The following is a 23,160-nucleotide window of genomic DNA, read 5'->3' as shown; positions in this document are numbered from 1 at the left end:
GATAGTAAATCTGTTCTGTTTCCAGAAAGAAATAACATGAATATAGAAAGTTCCCAATAGCAACCTTTTTTTTTCCTTTTTTTTTTTTTTTATTGTACTATTGTCATGAACCTGCAGCATTTAAAATGCCATTCACAAATAATGCCATTCACAGTTTTGTATCTCTTTTTTTATGCATATAATGAAAAAAAAAAGTTTTATTTGTTTTTTCCATTTTTAACATTTTTCTTTATTCTTGTGACTGCTACTTTTCTAAGAATGAAAGGTTACTGGTTGAACTGAGGTTTGATTTTGAAATGTATGTGCCTTTGAATCTTCCAACTGGAAAGATGAGTATTCTCTAGAGTACTTACTAGTACTCTACTACTAGTACTAGTAGTTACTAGTGCTTACTAGATCACTCTGTAGTACATAGGGGAAGATTTGTACTCTCTAGACACAGCTGAGAGGCACTCACAAGCAAAGTAAAATAATGCTCTATCCCTCTAAAAAAGAAATTTGTTGGCATTCAAATTTGTCTGTGTGGCTCAGCAGCAGAAAAAGCAAACCTTTCATCATCAGGTGTCTGTCAGAGAAGATAATAGCATAGTTAATGGCTCAAGGAAATGAAATGAACACATACAAGCACTCTGATTTTATTTACTCTATTATAATACTTTATAGCATACAGTTTCATTTTTGGGAACATTCATCATTAGGTAATACATCATAATTCATTATATTTCATACTGTTTTGTTGGTAGTGACTTGGTCATTTGGCATCTGTTTAAAAAAGTAGTTATTTCTGAAAATTCAGAGATATTTGTAAAACCTATTCACCTACACAAAAAAATAAGAAAATGCTACTCACAACTATGGTATTTCAAGACGAAGTTCTGCCTTAAGTTATATTGTAATTACCCTGGATATATTCTAAAATAATTGACTGGTGTAATTGGTTCTTTTCACCCTTTACATTGTAAAATTTGGATTCTAAGGATTTCATGTAATAGTTTACAGCAAACAGCTAACTCAAGAACTGGGAAAAAAAATGTCTATGTCTAAATGTCTATGAAAAAATAAATAAGTGTATCTGAAATTCTCATAAGAGATTAAGTAGCATTGTGATTCATTGCAATTTACTGTTAAATAGTAGTTGTTCAAAAAGTACAATGTTTAAAAATGACAGTTTTTAGCCAGCTTCTCTTATGTGCGTATTCTATGGTATGTTTTTGAATTCTTTTAGAATGATGTATTAAGTTCATCAGTAGTTTTATTTCTATTCTTGCTTAGTTCTGTTGATAGTGGAAAGATATGTATGCATAGGTAAAATATATGTATAAAAAAGTATGTGCATGTGTTTCCTTATGGAACAGATTGGTGAGTTTAGATTTAACTTAACACTAAATTCAAATCAAAACACAGGGTGATGATTTTATATTGTATATCACAAAAAAAAAAAAAAAAAAAAAAAAAAAAAAAAAAAATTATGTTTTGTTAAACTTGTTTTATTAAACGAGAGAACAAGATGAGTTCACCTTTTGAGTCCTGTAACATGGGTATCATCAGCGTTGGTCAGAGAAAAATCCCCTCTGGCTTGTCATCTTTAATTTTTTGAAAGCCTGTATTCTCAATCCAGCTTTCAGAAAGGAGATTAGGTCTTTATTTATTTATTTATTTATTTTATGCTAGCAAAAGTCATCAAGAGAATAGAGCTTCAATTTGGCAGAAGTTCAAAAGTTTCAGGCTTTAAAAATGCTGGGATTAATAGGCCAACAATCAAACAAGTTTTACAGTCCAATGAGAAAACAAATGCAGAAATGGATAATCAGCATGGGGTAGAAGAAAAGATCTGTTGCTGATTTGAAGCATATGTAATAATTGCATAGAAATAGAATTGGAATAAATTCTGCATATTTTGGATAACCCCAAATGAGACTTGGTGAATATTTCATATCAATTCGTTTCTTACAATTGCATGGCCAAATTCCCACTAGTATGATTACTGCCATGCCTCAAAACCAATATTGTCTAAGATGTCTCTTACTTATCTTAGTCTGGTTAGGAAGATAGACTGGAAACTCATGTATAATAGCTCTCCCTTGGTTGACAAAATGAATTTGAACAAGGAACAAGGAATCCCTAGGAGTAAAAGCATTCTTCTTGGAAATAGAGGGGAAAAAAAAAAAGAAGAAGAAAAAATAAAAGCTCTTCAGCTGAATGTCTTTGAACCAAAAACCCTGTTAGATTATTAGAGAAAGGGAATTTTATATTATAAAATATTAAAACTGCACCTATTGATGAATTCAATTGAGTTTCTAATAGAAAAATACTGGAGGAAGACATATACAATGTGCATGTATGTGCTGAAGGTTAAATTTCTCTATATAAAGTTGATATTGAGACTATATATTAACTGTTTACCAGTCCCTCTTTGGGCTTAGAAACTCTGAATGATCTGTAGAAACTGGCAGACCATCCAGGAAACTTCTCACTGGGATTTTCTAAGAAAAATAATTATATTGGACCTAAATTACAAATAAGCAACAATGAGAATAGAGAGTGTGAAAGTACAGTATAGTATTTCCTTGAAATTGTCCTTGTGTTCTGAAAAAAAATAAAAATAAATGTTATTTCTGGAGACACACATGGTATTTCTTTGATGAAAGAACCAAATATGTTGGTACTCTCATTTTTTTGGTATTAATTTTTCAAGTGAGCTGGTATTTGCCTTTGACTAAATCACTTCTCTTCTATCAACAGTATCACCAGGACTTTAGATCATACTAAAGTACTTTGAAGATGTAAAACAAGGGTTAATAACATTATTATTTGTTTAAATTATTTTCTATTTTTTATGCAATATAGACATTTGCTTTTATTAAAAGTAGGAATTATTATAATATAGAAATATTTTGAAATAATATTTTAATAAGATTATGTACATACTTATTTTAAGCAATCATAGATTAACAATGCTAGGAATTATGTTAACTTTCTGAAGTGAGACTATTTTTTGCTCCTGATGTCAGTTAGAAATATTTATACACTACACAATGCTGCCCAGGGCATTTCCTTGGGATTAATGAACTAATTGCCATTTGGGATAGTTAGTTGCTTGAGGCAAAGCTGCTCATTAATTCCTTAGGAAATATGCAGGGTTGTGGGTGTTATACAATTGGGGGATTTTTTTTTAATTCATCCACAGAGTAAACTCTTGTAACTTTGCCTAGGAGCAGCTTCATTTTTCCACTGTGCCAAAAGTATATTATGTTTAAATGGGTAGTACTCCTTTTTGGGTACTCATACAATATTTATAGATAGCACAGCAGTATGAGGATTTTTTATTTTAATTCTTAATATTCTGTCAGGAATTCTAATGCTAATAGATAATGTTCCTGGTCCTTCCCTGTGAGTCCTTCTGACAGCATTTACAACATATTAAATGCTACCAACATAAAATCATTATTCTGAATCCTCTGAGCAACATACCAAGCCTAAATAGAGTGGATTCCAGGAAAAACAAACAAATAAACAAACAAAAACATATGTATCATATGAGAAGATGCCAAGGGATTACAAATTCCATTGGTTATTTTAAGAAAATTAGAGGCCAGTTGCTGAAATTAAGTCCAAAATATTTGTGACAGAACATTTTTAGTGTAGCAGAATTGTATCACTCAGATATTCAGAAACATAGGTAACACAGGAAACAGTACTCAGCAGGAGCTATCTAAAAATTATTCATAATTTAAATCTCTATCCTGTTGAATTCTTCTGTTTTAGGAAAGACAAATTATTATTATTATTATTATTATTATTATTATTATTATTATTATTATTATTATTGTTGTTGTTGTTGTTGTTGTTGTTGTTATTATTGTTATTATTGTTATTATTAATAGTAATAAAAAATTTAGAGATTATTGTTATTAATAATAATAATAATATATAAAAACACTTCGAATGAGATCAGCTTTATTTGCCTTCCAAATGAAACTACAGAGTAAATTTAAAGCAATCATACTTTTATTACTAATTATATATCACAATAGGTATATTAGACACGTGTTTTTCTTGTAAATATATCAATCAAATAATATTTATAAAATATTAAGAGGTTAAATTAACATGATTTTCTTATGATGCAAAATTCTTGTCAACCAGTTTAAGTGTCTCCTTTTCAGCACTGACAATAGGAGGAAAAAATATCAGTCTCTTGGTAGATCTTATATTTCAGTGTTCATGTTTCAATGTTTGTTCAATCTGTCTGTTTTGTTTGGAGTTCCATTACACCTTTCTGTAAATTATATGCAATTCTAGTGAATATATACTGATTTAGTCTTCCCTGATAACATGTGAACATAGGAAATTTCAGGAGAAAATAAAAGAGATATTGTTCTCATGCACATCAAATTCAATCTGATAAAATTCTTCAGGTAATAAGATACCAAATACCTCATTAACATATTCTGTTTCATAGTTTTTCTTTGAAGTTATTTTGAGGGGTGGTGAAAAAGGGCCAAAAGAAATTCCTTTCATATTGTGAAGTCTTTTGGTAAAGGTGAATTGAAGGCAGAGGAAAAACACCAGTGTAACCACGATGATTTTAAGAATATACCTAATAATAATAATAATAATAATAATAATAATAATAATAATAATGTAGTAAAATATATTCAGGCTTATTTTTTTTCTTCATTTCATAATTCTATAGTCACTGAACTGTTACAGGAGCATATGCTAACCTTTAGAGGTGCTTTGCCAATTTTTTAATCTTAAACACATTTATAAACATATAAACATATAAACAAATTTATGAAGTAAATTTTTGATACAGTTTAACCAGTAATAATGCTATCCCTTAAAAATCAATAAAAATTCCTAGTTTATTGTTTAGCAAAGAAAACTTCTGTAGACCAATTATATATGGCATGATTTGAAGACCAGCTCATCTGTCTCTGACCAGGTGATGAACAACCAATGTCTCTAACGCAAGTCCCCTCACTTCTAAAAACCTGCCAAAAGCCTGATACCAAAGATCATCTGATGGTGTTAACTTTTAAGATGTTTCAACTCAGTACAATGGTGAAGTTGAAACAACATTTCCTAATTCCAGCTTCTGGAATTATCTTGCCTATCCCCAGATATTCATTGGTATACTTGAAGATCATATCTGGAGATAATTTTAAGAAAGAATTAGAAATGGTGTGAAAGTGACTAATTTTTGTAAATTTGTGAGAGAAATAGAAATCTAATTTCACAGAGTCCTCTTTATTTACATCTCTAAAAGGCAAGATTTAGTAGAATGATAATTTATCAAGAATGCGGATACAGTATCATTAGCAAACGTTCCCTTTGTTTATCTGGTATATTTTTGTATTGTATATAGTTTAATGAGCCATCTGAGAGTTTATTCCAAACCATGTCAGAAAGAAAACTAATCACTAGTGATATCTGGGAGTTCAGAAAGTTTTAGCAGAAAACAGTTTATTTGCTATGAGGTAGAGTTTAAAAAAAAATATTCTGTAGAGTTTAAAAAAGGATGAAATGAAGAGGAAACAAAACGTGTGTGTGTGTGACTATATAGGAATGACTCTAAACCCCAACAGAAAATAAGTGAAAACATTAGTCTTTCTGAATATTTCACCGATTCATCCTGTAGAATTAAAGATAGAAACTCTCTGTAGAGCTTATATTATGTGAGTCAGTCATGCCAATTAACCAGATAAGCCAAAAAGGATTGCCCACTAAATGAGCTGGTACTGTATGTTCAGAACCTAGTAAAACTGTTAGAACTGGTTAAATGCTCAAAGATGAGAGTGGGAAATGGACCCTTACTACTTCTCTCTCACATTTAATTAAATCCTGCATTTACCATTCATGTACTTGATGAGCACCTGTTCCCCGTTTATCTAGAACAGAAATGAGAAGCCACTGCATTTTGCTTGCTTTTGTCATAATTATGTTAACTCTGTCCGTTTGACCTTGGACTGATAGTACTTAGCATATGATTTATTTAATTAAGCATTGCCCACACATGAATAAATATATATATATATATATATATATACATATATATATATATATATATATATATACAAAAACCAGTATACCATAAGCACACAAATATAATTTTGCCAGTACAATCCCAAATCTGACACTCTCACTTCAGCACAAAAGTGTAATCTTTGGAAACACTGGTACAAGTCCAGCAGAGGACCACCAAAATGATCAAATGATTGGAGCACTTCTACAAGGAGACAAGGAGAGGCTGAGAGAGCTGAGACTGTTCAGCCTGGAGAAGAGGAGGCTCAGGGGAGATCTTGGTCTATAAATAACTGAATAACAAAGCCGGACCCAAGCTATTATCAGTGATGCCTGGCGCCAGGACAAGAGGCAATAGGCACTAGGAGCACAGGAAGTTCCAACTAAGTATCAGGAAGAACTTTACTGTGTGGATGACAGAGCACTGGCACAGGTTACCCAGAGAGATTGTGGAGTGTCCCTCATTGGAGATGTTCAAAAGCCACCTGGACATGGTCCTGGATAACCTGTTCTAGGTGTCACTGTTGAGCAGTGATGTTGGAACAAAAGACCTACAGAGTTCCTTTCCAACCTTAACCATTCTTTGATTCTGTTTAACATCAAACTCCATCAACAGCAAACTTCTGGAATAAGAGTGTTGAGTTAGATAGAAGGGAGTAAACCAAGAAAGAAAATAACTTAATGCAATCATGGTCATTAAAAACTACACCATGAATTGGAATTGTTAGTAGTATGTACCACTCTTTTTCTGGTCTGTAATCCCATTTTTGAGTTTTATTTCTTCAAGATCAATTTTATTTTTCATGATCAAGATCGTGATGTGTTCTTTATTGACTGACTTTTGATGGTATTAGTGGTTTCAAATTCCAGGAACGGTTCTGAAACTTCTTCATCAAGACTAATGTCACTGTGTAACTGGCCTTTCTTGAACAAGTAAGGTACCTGCTGAGTACTGAGTGGTTTTGAAATTCTGTTCCTACCCCTAGGCTTTTAGATTTTATTTATTGTTGTTTGTTTGTTTTAAATCTGGACCATGAAACAAAGATATTGTAATGATTATCATGAGGCTCTTGTAAAACACCCAATTTCCTGCTTAGGGTAAAGTTTGATCAAAAGACATTTCCTGTAGAATCTGTCAATGTGTTTGCTTAGAGTACATACAAATCTTCACTGTTATTACATGCAGTGTGAAAAGGAGATTGAAGATGGCAAAAGGCACGTGGGAATCTAAGAAATGTTTACCTGACAGTCTTTTCTGCTTCCCTTTTATTCCCTACCTTTCCCTTCACACAGATCTCACACCACAAGGATTATCTTCTGAATACTCAAACTTCCTTAGTTCAGTGATCACAGCTTCTTTGAAACTTTTGCTGTTAGTTAATATAGACCACGCATTTCAACCACATGTGTTCACATTTGTGATTTTTTTAAAAAACAAAACAAAACAAAACAAAACTGTATTCTAAAGAAATTAATGAATTGTGCTGTAGTGGTTTCAGTGAAAGCTATAATTGGCATCTATTTGAATTTCCTTCAAACTGTGGCAACTTTCAACTTTCTGTTCTATTTGACAAAGATTAAAAAAAAAAAAAAAAAAAAAAAAAAAAAAAAAGGATCTCAAAGGAAAATAATCAGGCAAAGAGAAAATCTCTTAGAAGGTAACCTAAAGGATGAAAAGAAAATGGAATAAAGGGAATATTTATCATAGAGTCACAGAATGGTTTGGGTTGGAAAGATCATCTAGGTCCAACCCGCATAAGATAATAATGTTCAAAGTAGCTTTCCAAGCTTATACCCACCAGGCTAATAGTACAGCACCTACATCAGTACAATACTGATGTAGGCTCAACTGCAAAAGACAGGCGTCTTTAATCCATGTGCATTTGTTTACACCAAATACAAATATTAATTAATACCTTGATTAAATATTGAAGTAAATAAAATTAATATAAAATTAAATAATAATGTTAATGAATTAATATTAACACATTTATTTTCTGAGTACTTTTTAAGAATTAATATTTGTTACAATTATTTCACATTTCTATGTAGATATATAGTAGTGTTCATACAGTTTTGTTACATATTTCAACAGGCCATCAGCTGTTACACATGTAATCTACCTGAACCTTGAAACATTTGTTGCACTTGACTGTGCTGTCATTTCAGGCTAGGTCTGGGTTGGGAGGATCTGGAACAGTAACTCTCTGAATGAGAAATAAACTTTTTTTTTTTTTAGCAAAATATTTCTACTGTTTCAGGCTATTTGCCCTCAAAAAACATTCATATATCAGTGGGTGGAGAATGAAAACCATAAGGAAAAAAAATTCACTTTACACAAGTTCTGCCACTAATCTTACAGCAGAATTTTGTCATTTTGAGTCACTGCTTTCCAAACCGTCCTTAAAAAAACTTAAACTTAAAACTTAAAAAAAGTTTTAAACTTTTAATTAAAATTTAAAATTAAGTGAACTGACAAATTTTGTGAAACACAATCAAAATATTAATAAATCTGTGAAACACAATCAAAATAAATAAGGATTCGTGTAAAAAAAAATTCTTTCAAAGTTTAATAACGAAAACAGTATTTCACAAATATATTTATCAGTATTGTCAGAATTCCTTAATGACACAGACATATTCAATATAGATTTTATTGTTTATATGGTGGATACAAAAATCAATATGCTACAATTTTTTGTCCTGAATTGTTCAGGGTGAAGTATTTTTGTTCCTGGTGTCTTAGATCTCCTGAATGTTTCAAACCTTTCTTCACGTGTCAGTATACCACATCGGCCATAGCTAACTTCTTATTCATGTGGAATAAAAAAGAACAAATGAGTTAAGACAATTCATTCTAACTTATGGTCATTTCTGATAGGAAATCATCCTAAAATGATTACTTTCAGATTTCTTTAGGCAATACGTGTTACCATCTTCATCTGCCAGTAATACCTGTCAAGGAAAAAGAAGAAATAGTTTCAAACAGAAAGCAATGGAACTACATGTGATTAATTCACTCTAAATCACCTATGATCACTTGCAGAAGTCATAAAAAATGCTGGAAAAGAAAAGTAGTGGAGAAAATTTAGTCTTAAATCTGACAGACAAGTAAAAATCTTCCTGGAGTATGTATTTCTATATATTTACATCTCCCTGCATGCTTGACTTCCTGGTCAAACTTTCATTAAAACTATAATGTATGTTATTTAAAATAATAACTATTAATAAATATAATTTATGTGTTTTTTTTTCTAATTTTCTCATATTTAAAAAAAAAAAAAATCTGATATAAAGATAGAATTTAAGCAGCTGTCCGTCTAAATCTATACTGCAATGAAAATTTAGTCTGAATAACAAGCTGCTCCAAATGCATATGATACCTAAAAACCTTGGAAACTAGAAATCTAAGAGATCTATCTAACGGATTTGAAATTAGAGAATTCTGTAAAATGTCTGACATCTTTTCTTTCTGATATCTAGAAGTTGCCCAGATAATTTACTGACAATGTAAACAATGGACTTGCATTCAAAGTGCTTTTCTCAGACAGACTTCCTCTCCACTTTTTGTGAGCTGTAGGCATTTCTTTCAAATAGTTGAACTGCTACAGCTTTTTCATTTCAATTTTGCTTTGGGTTCCTTCTTAATGAAGCTGGTATGGCTGAGTTGTATTTCATGTCAGTAACTTTTGTTGTTTTTTTTTTGTAATTGCTTTGATAAGCCTCTTGGGGGGTCTTGCCCCATCAAAAGGTGCTGGAGAACAGGAAGACTCTGTTTATCAGAACAATATCTTAAGCCTCTCTCTAGTTTGCCAAATCCATTTAAAAAAAAAAAAAAGCGCAGCTTTATTGGTTTATCACAGAGCTACATGTCTTCAGTGCCATAGTAAAGATCAACAAAATCAATGTAGAAAGAGGTAAAGAGGTCAAGGGCATAGACATCTTTTCTCACTCTGCACCTTCTACAATACAGGAATATGGTAATACATGCACAGAGTGATGTTCTCCACTATGAGTGCTAGGACACACTTTCGATGGATAGGGCCCTTGTAGGATGTTCTGGCAAGAACATATGTAGCTGTCCACTGTCCACTACAGAAGAGTAACAACCCAGTTGGAATATTTTACTTAAAAATCTTCTTAGGAAAAATACAATAAAATACCAGGTTGAGATAAAGAAAGAGCAGGCTCACACTGCATATGACAGCAAATCTAACAGTGAAACAGAGAGAATGATGTTCAGATGAAAAGGCAGGTGTAACATGAGGCTGCACTGCAGGCTTTAGTACACACAGAGACTTCATGCTGATTCAGATCCTGCCAGGAGATGCCAGTTTTTAGTTGAGTCAGTAACTGGACATGTTTGTATGTTACATTATGCTGATTTCTGATTTTGGTTCAGCAACAACTTCAAATAGCTTTCACTCTTCTTTTTGATTCAAGAAAAAATAAGTTATTCAAACAGATTTATTGTTGATGCACAGATTACTTCAAATGTCTTTCCTTCTAACAATATTTCTCTTAACCTCTGACCTGTAAAAAGACACTAAAATCTAGATTAATGTGTGAATACTGCCAGAACTCTTTAAAAGTTCAGAAAAGCTGCTTTCTTTATTTTTTTAGCTTTTTTTTAACATCCTACTTCTACACCTTTCTTTTGCTAAAATATCATTTTTGCCATGTAAGCAAAGCTGAAAAATTTAACCTAAATGTGCACCCCTTAGAACAATAGACAGTAGAGAAAAGAAAATAGAAAATAAAATAAAATATGAAGTTGACTTTTAATAATAGTTTGGTATTTTAATATTGTCCTTTTCTTTCAATGCTGATATTTCCATCCTAATCAAAATAATTAAATACACAGCAATATGTACATAGATATAAATTTAAAATAGATTTCCTTTACAAACCTTAAAACCTTTCAACAGCCTCAGAAAATTTCACATAAAAAAAAAAAAAAATACAACATGAAAAAGGATGTTCTCACGCATATAAAATATTCTTAGATTTTAAAAATACTGTTTTTAAAAATATTGAAATTTGTTCTCTTCCCCATACTTGGATACCATTTGTGTTGGACAAGCAGTACCCAGGACAAGAAAATTCGCCTGGATAACATCACTAATTACAAGACTTCCAACTACAGAATTTGAAATGGAGCCATATATTTCCAAATGGACTGTGAGATTTACAGGAGATAATAAAATTATCATTTATTGATTAAAAGAATGTTTTGTTTAACTAGTAAATAAAACAGCAATTAACCCCCCGGGCAAATACATACAGATAATTAACAACCACCCAAACAAATCAAAGCTAGGCATCCAGGCCAAGTGTAAAGGAAGAGTTTGAGATGTTTTTCTGGTAATACAGATGTTTCTTTCTAATTTATTTTGTGTGTGTGTGTGTGTGTGTGTGTGTGTGTTTGTTGTTTGGTTTAGTTTGGTTTTGGTTTTGTTTTCCTGAAGAGGTTTGATTGTGCATGTTCCCACTCTCAGCACATTTGGTGGCAAATTGTTCCTTTGATTATGTTAGGAGCAGTTTAGAATTCTTTGAATTCTTTGGAACTTAGAAGTCAATGGAGAGTGACATTTTTCCTTTGCATGTTTGCAAAGGGATGTTATATCCCTTGTACAAAAGCCCAAACATTCACAATTTTAAAATTCAAAATTATTACGATTACCTAATCTCAACTGTATCCTAACGCAAGCCATACTTCAGTAATGTCTATGCATGTGTTCAAAGTATACTGGGTGATGAATTTCTGAGAAACAAAATATTGATTTAAACTTTTCTTATATGAGAGCTGTAATTTGTAGACTTGTTTGTTAATACATTTACCATGAATATCAGGAACCTGGATACAGTGTCCCATATCATATGCAGCAAAGAAAACTTCTGGCATTTTAAACTTATGTGCAACTATTAGTTAAAAAAGATAATAATTTACACCTAATTCTTGCATTTTACTTATGCAAGAATACATTCTATATATTCAGATAAATTTCAATAAATTTATGTACATATAAAATTAGAATTCTATTGGCTTCTAAGAGAAAATCTTTCTTATTCAATTCAAGCAGTTCAGCAGTGACTTTGAACCAAGATCATTCAAGTATGCAAGTGACCTCAGTCCTTTGTGTTAAGTGAAGTGAATGGCACAGCTATCTCCTCTGCCAGTGATCAGGCACCAGGCTCAGCCAGACAAGCAGACTGAGCAGTCATTTTACTCACAACTGTCCCTTTTCTACCTATCCCCCATTTTTGTTCCTACTGCTCTCTCTGCTGTATTTTTCCCTATAGTTTGATATTTCATCAACTACTGTGACTGGGAAATTTTGATTATCCTTTCTTTACTTCTTATCCCAATGCAGGGATCCTCACTCAAGGATCAAGGTTGTTGATTCAACCTTGCTTGAATCAACATTCCATCCCTTTCCTTATCAATTGGTATAACTAATGTCTTTTTTGGTCATTTTCTTCCACTTTAGAAGTTCTCAATCAGATAACCCTGCTGGAATAAACATTCCTACATTCTTGCATGATATCATAAATCAGTGTGACTGACCAGACTTGGTTCCCATCACTGCCCCCCTTTATTGTTAACCCTTGTTGCCCTGGAAGAAAAGATCTCTCTTCCAGAGATTTGTACATTTGTGTAAAGATGTATATAATTATTTTAATCCATTAAATATTTTAAAATATTTGAAGATGGAAGACTTTATACACATAAAAATATTATTTTCCTTGTTACTAGATGTCTGGGAGTTTTTAAAACAATGATACACCACCTAAATATGTTAGTAAGCTTTAGACAGGAATTCTCCTACTACTATTTTACTAATTACTTAGGATAGCTCTACCTTAATCACCTTTCAATTTCTCTCACGAGCAATGTTGATGGTACAAGTTAGGCCAGGTGCTGTCAATTAAAGATCAGGTCTAAACAAATGCAAAGAGGAATCTGAAAGCAGTGAGACACAGCGGTGTAGTGACTTTGGCAGAAGGCCTGTTTTTTGTGTTGTCTACAGACTTTAGAAATAATGCAGTGCTTAAAAGGAAAGAGTATATATTGGCAACAGTACTTGATATGTGTTTCCAGGGGATGATTATAATCATATTCCCTCTCTAACACACCAAGAACATTGGAATAATGCTTTCATAAACAAAATGCTGCAGGCAAGTTACTCTCCCTCTTCTCAAATCTCAGAAGGTTAAGTACATGTCATGAAGCAGATTGCAAATGGTTCAGAATATACAAAAATACAAAGACTGGTATAACAGTAACAACTACATTGGCACCATTTCCAGAGGCAATAGAAGCAAAAACATTACATTCTTATATCAACTACAAATTTAATTTATGTTAAATAAATACCCAAGTTTTAATAGTTGGTGAAAGATAGCTTCCTACATGTTTCCATCAGGAAACACTGGTCCTAATATTCCTAACAATCCTAATATTTGTGGTCATAATAATCTTTGCTTTTGAAAGTATGTGTTTATAGCAGTACAAATACAATTCTCATTTTACCTAAAACACTGGAATGAAATACATTTTTATTTGATTCAACAGGTATTTTGCCACATTTATGTTTGTTTACAGTAATATTGTAAAAGTAGCAAAAAAAAAAAAGTGCAGCACAAATATGCAAATGGCTTGGAGAAACTGAAAGACATTCAGAAAAGAATCGATTTGATTGAAATTTGATTGAAAGGAAATGAAGAGAGGTTAATTTGTTTAAGTATATGTATCCATATTAAATGTAATGTGATAGATGTCTGCACGTATTTAAACACTGGGGAAAAAATAAAATAAAGAAATAAATAAATAAAAGTGTTTATGACTACAAAGTAGATTGCATTTAAGGAAACTGAGAATAGAAATAGGCCTACTACTATGTCTGAGCAGTGGATGGACCTGTTCTTGCTAGGACCTCCAGGCCTATATAAAGATCAAGAATATAACTGAAATGTAGTTATTTTTTTAAATTTTAACATACTGTAAGAATATTGTTAGTAAAGAACAGTAACTATTTTGTTTTGTTTTGTGATAGTAGAAATTAGAGAGTCATAGAAACATCTAGGCTGGAAAGGATTTATGGATGTAATCTTATCAAAATATCTGTTGAAACCGTGGCCCTAGACCATATTATGCAGGGCCATTGTGGTGGCTTTACCCAGTTGGGCAGCTGAACTCCACCACAAAGAGTCTCTCACTCCCCTAAAGGGAAAGGGGAAGAAAATACAATGCAAAGGGCTCAAGGGTTGAGATAAGGACAGGAAGATCACTCAATAATTATCATCATGGGCAAAACAGATTCAGCATAGCGAGATCAGAGAAATGCGTTACCTAGTACTAACAAGCTAGAGAACTGAGAAACAAATGAGCAAACTTTGAACAAATTGTTAGATTAGAGAAGGAATCAAGCAGATCAAGCATGGTTTACCATGTTTATTTTTTCCAGTCACTTTCTTGTCTTTCATGTAGCTTCTCAGATCTTACATAATTTTTACAGGGGTTGCAATGAACTTTCTGCAAGCTTCTTTAAGAAATGCCAAGTAGACAATTCAACAGGAAAGCAAGTGTGTAAAAGAAAAGCCAAAGCTTCTTGAGCAGCAGGAATTAATAGCAATGCTTAACATCTAAGATAAGAAGTAAGCCTTTTTTTCTAGGAAAACAGCTGAATTTCCAGGGTAGAACAGCTAATTAAATATTAAGACAAAATTCTGTCTAAAACTGAATAACTGTAGCCACCTTCATTAGACGTTTTCAGCATCCATGACTCAGTATGAATGCTGTGCATGTGATAACAGAAAATCTGAATACACTACACTAACACTGAGCAACTGATGAAAACTGATTAAATCATGTTAGACAGTAAAAATACCAGAAAGAAACTCTTGACATATCCTGAGAGCTTTTCCTTTGAGCAATAAACATCTTCAGAGGCAAGACCCCTAGCTATTTGCCATTTTAGTGTTGCTTATTTGTCTGCCTATGCATTATCTGATATTGCATTTAATGGATTATTAAAAGAGTTCATGCTTTTATTAATCTACAGAAGTATGAATTTTACGTAGGAGTATGATCTACCACAGTTTTTCACTCAGCTTAACCATCTCTGTGGGATGCAAGATAGTTGATGAACAAATTTAATTGGCAATGCATTCTTGAAGATTCATGTCAGGAAGAACCTATTGCACATTTAAGAGGAAGAATAATTACCCCTATACTGAAATATTTATTAATTACTCTTGCTGCCAGTGGCTTCTTTACCAGTTCAGGGTTCTCATAGTAACCATGAATGGAAGACTGATCAAAGAAAATAAAGATATGATCTCATCTCCACTTTCCTCTTCTATTTATTTTCCTTTTTAAACTGCTCAGAATTGCACGGATCCATTTAATATTTCCATTTTTAATGGATCCTTAATAATTTTGCAAAGTAAGGATCTTGATCAAAGTAGGTCTTGATATTATTTTCACTTTGTTTAAACCTTATAGATTCATAAAATTAAAAGATTGTGCTTTGAACTTTCTTGCATGTTATGTAATGATACATATATGAGCAAAACAAGTGAAAGCAGGTGTAAAACAGATAAAGATTTCATTTTTATATCTGATGAACATCAAGAAGAGTTGATATATAAGCTATATTTCACTCATAGATGAAAATATTGCCTTTTCACAGTGGCAATAAATTTAGCAGATCTTACGAGACTACAGTTTGCATCAGGTAAAAATGGTCATTCTAGCAGTCTGTTTCCACAGTGGAAAACAGGGCCATGTGCCCTGGGAAGAGTACAGAAATGCTTTCAGATGTGCAGGGATGGGATCAAGAAAGCCAAGGTACGGACAGAATTAAACTTGATGAGGGATGCAAAGAATAACAAGAAGTGGTTCTACAGGTATACTGGCCACAAAAGAAGGAGAGCATACCACCTCTGACAAACAAAGATGTAGAACTGGTAACAACAGACATGGACAAGGCTAAGGTTCTTAACAACTTCTTTGCCTTGGTCTTCACTAGGGCTTCCCACATCTCTTGAGTCCCCAAACCTCTAGGCAAAGGCTGGGGCAGCAGAGTTCCTCCAACTGTAAGCAAAGAGCAAGTTCAGGACCTCCTGACACAACTTAACAACTACAAGTCTATTGGGCCTGATGACATGCATCCCAGGGCATCCCAGGGTCCTGAGGGAATTGGCTGGTTCATGTGGTTTAATCTGGTCGGCAGCTAAATACCACACAGCCATTCGCTCACTCCTCCCCCTCCCTCTCTGGAATGGAAGAGAGAAACAGAAAAGTGAAGCCTGTGAGTTGATATAAAGACAGTTTATTACGACATAATAATAATAATAATAATAATAATAATAATAATAATAATAATAATAATAATAATAATAATAAACAGTAATAACAATATGTTTATTACATTATTATAATAATGGTAATAATTATTATTACTATTACAATGTGTATGAAACAAGTGATGCACAGTGCAATTGCTCACCACCCACTGACTGATGCCCAGCCTATCCCAGAGCAGCCGGGGCCCCACCCCAGCTAGCCATCCCTATATATTATTTAGCATGATGTCAGGTGGTATGGAATAGCCCTTTGGCCAGTTTGGGTCAGCTGTCCTGGGTCTGTCCCCTCCCAGCTCCTGCTGCACCCCGCTGACAGGACAGAGTGAGAAGCTGAGAAGTCCTTGGCTTGGTGTAAGCACTGCTCTACAACAATTAAAACATCAGCATGTTATCAGCATTCTTCTCATCTTAATCCAAAGCACAGCACCTTACTGTGGTGGTTTTACCATGCTGGGCAGCTACCAGACCCAGTACACTTACCATCTACTAGGAGGAAAATGAACTCTATCCCTGTTGCAGGAAGAACAGCTGAAAGCATGACAGACAACAGTATAGTCAGGTCATGCTCCATTTTATTACCCGAATAGCCTTACTTTTATAGTGAACTTAACAGGGGCAGATAGTGTCTCACACAAGATTATTGGTCAAAAGCACTCAGACAAACAACTACAAGAAAACAACCCCACCTGCAAGAAAAAAACCCACTTGTGATTAGCAGTCACGTAGACCTTGTCCTTGAAGCTAACTACTAGCAACAATATTTTTCTAAATTGCTCAGTTGTGTGATGTGGGAACACTGTCATGGGAACTTCTCATAGTTGTCCTGGTAGCTTGGTTTGCTCAGCTGCAGCAAGCCATGGGATTTTTGCTGTTTCAAAAATTCCTCAACAATTACCCCTTTTTCTTTTTGAGCAAACCAAGCCCGATGTAACAGTTTTGCAAGTAACCCTTTAACCACATTTATTACAATACAACACACGATGATTAACACCACAACAAACAGAATCCTTAATCCCTCTTTGACTAATCCCAGTAACCATCTATGCATCGTTTCAAACAAATCAGTGAGCCGCTGATTGAAAGGATTGATATCATATTGAATCTTTCTCATGTGCTCTTTCAGGAAGGTAATTGATTTGTGAATTAACTCATTATGATCAGAAAGGTTTAAACAGCACATTCCTTCAAAGTCCTCACACCCATGCCTTTGAGCCAAAAGCAAGAAGTCAATAGCAGCTTGATCCTGTAAGAGTACATGTTGCAGACTATTTTGATCTGGTAACATCTCATCAAGTATCTCTGTTGTGGCATGGGCTTGCTTCTCAGCCCAGCATACCAGTTTTTCTAAGTTGTTAAGTGTGGCCACAGTGGCCACTTCTGGCACTAAACCTGCCAATGCCGCTCTAGCTGCAACACCAAGCAATTCAACATTATCATTGCAATCCGGTGTGAACAATGCCCATTTATGTCCAGTGATCTCATGCAACCGCAACAAGCTAGGAGCAAATATAGTAAGTTTATCTAAGTAACATGGACCTCTGATAGCATTTGCACTGGTGTAGTCACCAAACCACTCTCTGTCATATTTGAAAAATCATGGCAGTCAAGTGAAGTCCTTGGTGACTGGAAAAAGGGAATCATCACTCCCATTTTTAAAAAGGGTAGAAAGGAAGACCCAGGGAGCTACTGACTGGTGAGCCTCACCTCTGTGACTACCAAGATGGAATGAATCCTCCTGGAGGCAATGTTAAGGCACAAAGAGGTGATCCAGGACAGCCAGCATGGCTTCACCAAGGTCAAATCACACCTGACCAATCTGGTGACCTGTGATGGAGTGACTGCATCAGTCAACAAGGGAAGACCAAGTGATGTCATCTACTTGGACTTCTATAAGGTTTTTGACACGGTCCGCATGCCATCCCAATCTCTAAATTGGAAATATATGGATTTGAAGGGTGAACTATTCAGTGGATAAGTGATTGGCTTGATGGCCACATCCAGAGTGCAGTGGTCAATGGTTCTATGTCCAGATGGAGACCGGTCATGAGCAGTGTCCCTTAGGCGTCTGACTTTGGACTAGTGTTTTTCAATATCTTCATCGATGACATACATGTAGATGATGGGAGCGAGTGTACCCTCAGCAAGTTTGTGAGTGACACAGAGATGACTGGAGGAGTTGATATCAAAGAAGGAAGAGATGCCATTCAAAGGGACCTGGACAGGCTGGAGAAGTGGGCCCACATGAACTGTACGAGGTTCAACATGTCCAAGTACAAGGTGCTGTACCTGGGTCAGGTCAAGTCCCAGACATGAGTACAGACTGGGAGAAGAATTCATTGAGAGCAGCCCTGTGGAGAAGGACTTGGGAGTTCTAGTGGACAAAGGGCTCAACATGAGCCATCAGTGTGTTCTTGCAGCCCAGAAGGAGAACCACATCCTGGGCTGCATCAAAAGACCTATGACCAGCAGGTTGAGGGAGGTGATTGTCCATCTCTACTCTGTCCTTGTGATGTCTACGTCCTTGTGAAGTACTCTGGCCTTGTGAAGTACTACTTTACAGGTTTGGGGCCCCCAATGTAACAAGGATGTGGACATTTTAGAGTGGGTCCAGAGGAGAGCCGCAAAGATGATCAGAGGGCTGGAGCACCTCTGCTATGAAGAAAGGCTGAGAGAGCTGGAGACAGTCAGCCTAAAGAAAAGAAGGTTTCAGGAAGACTTCATTGTAGCCTTTACTGAAAGGCATCTTATGAGAAGGATGTAGAAGTCTTTAATCAGGTAGATAATGATAGGACAAGGGGGATAGTCTTAAAGTAAAGGAGGATAGATATAAACTAGACATTAGGAGGAAAATCTTCACTTTACGGGTAGTGAGGCACTGGATCAGGCTGTCCAGAGAAGTTGTGGATGTTCCATCCCTGGAGGTGTTTAAATCCAGGGTTGGATGGGGCCTTGGCCAACCTGATATAGTGGGTGGCATCTCTGCCTATGTCAGGGGTGTTGGAGATAGATAATCTTTAGGGTCCCTTCCAAGCCAAGCCATTCTATGATTAAGAGAAACAAACACAGAATTTCTGAAACTGACAAAACTTCAAATTTGTGGCAGTTTTGGTGGTACTTCCAATCTGGGATTGTGGTGGGTCAAACTTGATCAACTACCCAACTACCATGCACCCACCCAGTCTGGTTTAGTCCTGTCCATGGAATGAAGGAAAATACGCACTCTACTATGTTCTCTTCCACAGGAAGGGGAAATTTTGCTCCAGCAGCTGGAAAATCTCTTCCTTCCCCTTCTGACCTTTGTGTTCACAGGGCTGTTTCTCACACTTGTCTTCTTTAGTTGTCACTGCTGGGCAGCATTTTACCCTTTCTTAAATATATTTTCCCAAGGTTTTCAAGAACTGCTCCAATATGTGTCCATACCTTGGGGTCCATCTGTCAGAAGCAAACTTCTCCAGCAGGGGTCCCCCACGGGCAGCAGCTCCCCCTAGACCCCATGCTCCTGCATGGGTTCCTCTCCACGGTCTGCAGCTCTGGCCCAGGGCCTGGTACTGCGGGGGCTCTCCGTGGGCCACAGCCTCCTCCAGGCCACATCCGCCTGCTCCACTGGGGGCTCCTCAATGGGCTGCAGCGTGGAGATCTGCTTTGCCGTGGAACCCATGGGCTGCAGGGGGACAGCCTGCTCCACCAGGGGCCTCTCCACAGGCCACAGGGAACTTCAGCTCCAGCGCCTGGAGCACCTCCTGCCCTCCTTCTGAACTGACCTTGGCATGTGCAGGACTGTTTCTCACTCCTTGCTCTCTCAGCTGCTGTTGTACAGAAGGTTTTTTCCCTTTATTAAATCTGCTCTCACAGAGGCACAACCAATGTTGCTTATTGGCTCAGCTCTGACCAGTAGTGGGTCCCTTTTGGAGCAGTCTAAAAGTGACCCTTATCTAACATGGGGCAGCTTCTTCTGGACTCTTCTCAGAGAGTATGCCCTCACAACCTCCCTGCTACGAAGTTCTTGCCAAATAAGCCCAAGACAAGTGTCCATACACTGAGTCTTGTTCTTTAAACTAATTTCAGAATCAGTGGCAAATATGTTACTTATAAAACTTTCATATAACTTATAAAACCAATAAAATTATAGAAGACTATGAAATATGTTGCTTTTTTCAATGATCAAAAAATCCTTTGGTCTGTAATATGAAAAAAAGCAAAGAATGAACAACTTGAGAAATTAGAAGACAACATATGAGATAAGAAGAGAGAATGAAGAAAAAATCATTTTTCTGAATAACCGTCTGAAAAAAAAGAAAATGTTCAAGACTCACTCTGCAATTTTACACACTGTACTGTACCTTGCAGAGGACCTGATTTTTTGGAACACAACAGAAAATGAATTTGTTCTTGGATTTCGTTCAGAGAGAATCAGGAGAGCAATTTACTTCTGATGCAGTTCCAGTAGAAAGCTATTATTTTGATTGCCATAAAGTTAATGATTTTAAATATGCAACTTTTATTCCTGAGTCATCATTTAGATAAAAATGGTCATTCTCAATGACAAAGATGTCCAAAATAAAAGTAACAGTTATATGAAGGTCTGTCTTCTAACTGTCTATTTATATGTGCCAAGTAAAGGATGTGCAGTAAGGCTTATAGAATCTGGTATCTCTTAAAATCAGAATGAGTTTGGGATCCCAGCACTTTCTTGCAATCATTCAAGCTCTATCTCATTTCATAATTACAACTGGTGCTATTTTAATCTTTTTTCCCAGTTAATCTTTTTCTCCATCTCATCTCTTTAAATCTTTTCTCTGATATTGTTTCCTACTATTCAAGCAGTCAGAGATTGAAGTAACACCACTTTAAATCTTGAGGCAACTCTCTCATTACCTAAGTCATGATTTGCACAAAACATTGTAAGTCATGCATCTTACTCTTAAATCTACATGAGCTAGAAATAAGATCTTTCCCACCTATTACCACCTTTTTATATAGCTGAAAGCAGATAAAAATAGCACAAGAATCTCTTAACAAAATATACCAAAGACAATACCTGATAAATTGAGGCATAGATAGTGCAAGGTGAATCACTAACACCATACAGATTATAGAGCTTTCTCTGGATAACTACCAGTCCAGAGGAGATGGAGTAAACAATATATTTTGGAAAATGTTTTCTGGAAACCATATGATATTATTTTGTTAGAATATTTCCTGCAGCTTGGTTCTTGCTCTCTAATGACACTACTGACTGTTAATGATGGAGCTTTTAGACTGCGGTTTTGTAGTGGCCATGAAATAAAATGCAATTCAAGCATCTGTATAGAGCTTTGTATTAGGAAATTACACATCATAACCAAGTAAATTAAAATGGCTATAAGGTATTTTAAAGTACATGGTATCAACAATGCCTATAAGATATCTGATAAAGGGTAAGTTTTTAAATGCAAAATAAACAGCAGAGATAAGAAGAAAAATAACAACAACAAAAATTGAATATTACCATTTCTTTATAAATAGAAATTACAGAAAGTTTACATTGAGAAACATACACCCAATAGATATTTTCATTTTAAAATTTAACAGATATCATTATTGTATTCTGATTGCAAATATTTTTCAGATATAATTAATCATTGTATTCTGATTACAAAATTTCTAATTCCGAATATATTTGATCACCGAATTCTTAAATGTGTGTATGATTCAGGGGAGGAAATCAAAGTGATGATACATGAGATAATATAATACATGTAACTGAATACTATACTGAAGGTTAATATACTTTTCCAGGAATGTGCATGGTGAAACTCCCAAATAGGTCTCTAAGCACATACCCCACAGGATTTTGGTTACCAGAGCTGGGGCCAGCCCAGTGACAGAATGGCTGAGGGCAGGCTGGTGGCCACTGGGAGAAGACACCCTTAGCATGCTGTTGGGAGGCTTTTGCTAGGACCAACACCCTGCTTATGGAAGCTGCTTTTGGTCAAGTCACTGGACCAGGTCCAATTTATAATCTTCCTTTATTTAGCAGTTGGGTAACCATTCTGTCAAAACTTTTATGCTTGTCTACATTCTATACTGTAGTTAATATGGCTACATTTAGCATTGTAATATTTCTCATCTTTCTTTTCCCTCAATGAAGAACAGATATGCAAGTCAGTATATCAGGTAGATATTTATCTGACAAAAAAAAAAAAAATCAAAATAAAAGTCTTAACGGTCCTTTACTATGTGTTTCTGATTTTCTGTGTGTTTATTATTTATAAAGACTGGTGAATGATTTAACATACTAATTTTCAGAGCAAATTATGCAAAGTCTTCAATTCATGTAACAGTTCATCATTATCTATAGCACTGAGCCAGGTAGGACAAACCAAAGTTCTATATGTTGGAAAATAAATTCCAAATGATGGCAGACCATGAGTATTTTTAGCACTTCCATTAAACTTGTATTAAACACACTTGAGACAGTTGGAATTTTCAAGTATTGTCATGAATATTAGTATCGTCTAAATATTAATAGAACAAAACCAGTAAATCATATATAAGTGACTCGCTTTTTATGTTTATATATCTTTTTCAGCAGTTGTTAAGCCAGTGTTAACATTATCACATCTGAGATACATTACAAGGAAAAGGAAACCTATGATAGTTTACTGAAAGTTTATACACATGCTTTTAGAACTTGTAATTCTTTTTTTCTTTTTTTATTTTTTTCTCATAGATCCATCAAATAAACTATTGCATTTTGGTTTTCGTTTTGTTTTTCACAGA

Source organism: Anas acuta, chromosome 4, assembly GCF_963932015.1.
Source record: "Anas acuta chromosome 4, bAnaAcu1.1, whole genome shotgun sequence".
In the NCBI taxonomy this organism is placed as follows: Eukaryota; Metazoa; Chordata; class Aves; order Anseriformes; family Anatidae; genus Anas; species Anas acuta.
The sequence above is the reverse complement of the archived record's forward strand: the minus strand, read 5'-3'. Positions refer to the sequence as shown.